Below are 4,089 nucleotides of genomic sequence, written 5' to 3'. Positions count from 1 at the left end.
ATATATAAATAAAAATTACTCAAACAAATATTATGTTATTCTATCTAGATGACTTGATTAAAAACAAAATAAAAAGGTTTTCAATTTATAAGCAAACCTCTTACCTCCGTAACATGAGGTTAGTATTATTTCTCTCTATCCACTATCAAAGTTTGATAACTATTATCTAGGAGTATTTTTTTTTTCTTTTGGATTTTTTTCATTTATAAAATAAAAAAAATATTATTTCTCCAAACATGATTTTTGAATTTTAATTTTTTAAATACGATTTTTTTTTTTGGCATTTAAGCATGTTCGCCGGACCCCGACGAACTCTATAAAAATAGGCAAGTTCGTCTAACCCTGGCGAACTTTATAAAAATGGGCAAGTTTGCCTAACCCCAGCTAACTCTACTCAATTTTTTTTAAAATACGCACTTTTATGTCTAGAAAATAGTATATAGATCTACAAACAGTATATAGGAGTACACAAAAATACACGGACAACAAGCCATGCTTAAAATATACTTTTGGTAGATCTATATACTATTTTCTAGACATAAAAATGCGTATTTCAAAAAAAACTTGAGTGGAGTTCGCTGGGAGTTAGGCAAACTTGCCCCTTTTTTATAGATTTCGCCGGAGTCCGACGAATCTTGCTTAAATACAAAAGTATTTGGAAATTGAAGTCCACAAATCATGTTTGGAAAAATAATAATTTCTTTTATTTTATAATTAATGGAGGATCACTTTTCGTATTTCACCGGTTGTAAAGTGTTATGTGCAATATTTTTTATGTTTTTAAAAAAAAATCTCTATACTGGGAAAAAGTTCTAAAGAAGTAATAATTTATAGTAGTATGATGATAAATTTGTGTTTTTAATTTAGTGTCTAATTTCCGAATACATTATGTTTTCTACTCTAACAGAAAGAAAAGTGAAAATTAATATAAAATTGTGTTATATATATATATAATCATCATTTTATACACACACTAATATTTTACATAGAAATAGCAAACATGTCCAAATTAAGTGTATCAAGGAAAAGACTTGTGTATTTGTCGTGAATTGTCCTATTTAATTTGCACATGAATGTGGAAGCATGTAAAAGATATGCTCATTAGCTATTAATTCTATTCTTAAGTTATAGATTTGAAAAATCTTATAGAGCGCATTAGGCGTTGAATTAAGCCGACCTATAATCTACAAAACAAAAGGAATTGGTCAATAAAATAATTCATAAAATCGTACCCTGTGTATATGCTACCCATATATATGGCACTATCGAAAAAAGACAGATTCATATTAAACAAAGGTGAAAATGATCACATGCATGATAGAAAAGATGAAAAAGAAGAAGAAAGGGAATGTGTGTTCTTAGGTTAATATTAATTAATAAAACAATATATTTTATCTGAGTTTACAGTAAATAACTTTGAGTAAATTAATTAAAAAGACGACATGTGATGATTATTTAAGAGTAAATTATCAAAACTACTCCAAAACAAATTATATTGTTGACGAAATTATTTATAGAAAATGCAAATTATTTAAAAAATGCTATCCAAAAAAAAAAAAATTGTTCAATGTACGCAAAAGCCAAAAAAAGTTTATCTTTTATCGTAAATCGCAAAATTTTTAGTTACTTATCTCATTTTATGTATAAACTTGTATATTTATACGTATTCTATATGAAATAATATATAAAAATATAAAATACTTTTTTAAATTTTTTTAAATAAAAATACACAATAATTTTTGTTATAAAAATTTTATAAAGTTAATTTAATTTAAAGTTTAACTATTTTTAATATTAAAAATAATAAAATCAATGATTAATAATTTAAATATTTATATTAAAATCCTATCTTTTTAAAAAATTATGTTTAAATAACATTAGTAGTTATATACATTATATTTTCTCATAATTCATGAACAAAATTTTCACATTTTCTTATTGTTGTGTTAAAACTAAGAGTAAAGTATCATTTTTGTCCTCAACGTTTGGGGTAAGTTCTAAAGTTGTTCCTAACGTTTCAATCGTCCTATTTAAATCCCTAACGTTTTAAAATTGACTCAATGTTGTCCCGCCGTTAGGGATCCGTTAACAGAATTGGTGACGGGACAAAATTTAGACGATTTTGAAATGTCAGGGACTTAAATATGACGAAAACGTTAGGGACAAAAACGATACATAGAAATAAATTTTAATTTTATTCTTCAAGAATATCATTTTTTACTGTACATAGTATTCAATTATTTTTTAATCACATCTAAGTAAATTACAGTTAATTACATTACTTTCATTCTAAATAAATTAATTTTTTTATAATTTTACTCTTAAAGTAATATAATTTTTTTATATTTTTACTCAATATAATTTTTTTATAAATAAATAAATTTTACACTTTCATTCTAAATAAATTATTTTTTTATAATTTTACGCTTAAAGTAATGTAATTTTTTTATAAATAAATAAATTTTATACTTTCATTCTAAATAATGTAATTTTACTTTCATTATTTAATCACATTACTTATAAATTTTTTTTATAATTTTACACTTTCATTCTAATCACATTACATTATTTATTTAGAATGAAAGTGTAAAATTTATTTATTTATAAATTTATTTAGAATAAAAATAATGTGATTAAGTATAATTTACTTAAATGTGATTAAAAAATAATTGAATATTATGTACAGTAAAAAATTGATATTATTGAAAGATAAAATTAAAATTTATTTCTATATATCGTTTTTGTTCCCAACGTTTTCGTCCTATTTAAGTCCCTAACGTTTCAAAATCGTCTCAATTTTGTCCCGCCGTCAATTCTGTTAACGGATCCCTAACGGCAGTACAACATTTAGTCAATTTTAAAATGTTAAATAGGACGATTGAAACGTTAGGGATAACTTTAAAACTTAGCCCAAACGTTGAGGACAAAAAGCGATACTTTACTCTTAAAACTAATTTACTCTTAAAACTAATTTGAACAAATATAATAATTTAATATGAGATAAAATTTATCTTTAAATATTTTTTTTTATTATCATAACAAAAAAAAGTCATTATAGATAACTGTTTTTATTAAAATCTATTTAGAACTGTTTTATATTCTAGTCTCATATTTATTATTGGAATCAAAATAATATGTCTAATGTTATTACCTGTTAAAACTTATCGGCATATTTTGTCTATTCTTCCGTTGAAGTATCTATATTGTACGTAGAAATAGTTTCGTATTTTTTTTGTTAGTTTAAATATCTACTAAAACTGTTAAACATAAGATAAATACACAATTATTGAATGTACAATATTTTCTGTTAATTCTTGTGGAACGATAAAAAATATTTATCTCTAAAGTCTTAAATTGTCCATATGTAAAATTATAATTATTGATATAGGCCTTTTTCAAAGAAACAAAAATATTTTGTTACCATATAAACATAAGTGATATTGATAATTGAAGTCGATTTTTTCATATAATACAACCACTTTTTCTTCAAAAGACAAATATTTGTTGTATATCAAAAAAATCAAGATATCACTCAAGTATTTATCAAATGCTTTATAACAATACCTACTAATCAAGGAGTCCTTTTTTAAATTACGAATTTGATTTTCACTAACATTACTTAAAGGTAATCGAGTTACATTTTGAATATGGAATTCTCAATTATATTTGGTAGTATTTTGAACCTTAAGTAGTGTACCACATTTTTCTATTATAAAAGAGTAAAATACAACGTCACTTGAATTAAAATTTAGTACATTTCACCTTTAAATGAATTTCAATTGAAATCAAGCTACAAAGAAATGTTAGTTGTCGTGTTCCATGACCATAAATAAAGCCAAATTTTCTTCTCCGATCCACAATTCACAACAATAATAATTTTATCAAATATTTATTCTTTTTCTTAGATGTGTAGGCCAATATAGTTAAAATTATTTATTTTTAACTCATCATTTCAAAGTTTAATTCTCATGTAGCTATTTTTTTAGTTAACAAAAAATTATCTACTTCAAATACTAAAGACATACGAATATAGTCTTTAGGATTTTGTCTCAAGATTGTAAAATTTCATTTAAATCAAATATGCATAAC

The sequence above is a fragment of the Arachis ipaensis genome, chromosome B10, assembly GCF_000816755.2.
Source record: "Arachis ipaensis cultivar K30076 chromosome B10, Araip1.1, whole genome shotgun sequence".
NCBI lineage: Eukaryota > Viridiplantae > Streptophyta > Magnoliopsida > Fabales > Fabaceae > Arachis > Arachis ipaensis.
This window is presented reverse-complemented; position numbering follows the sequence as displayed.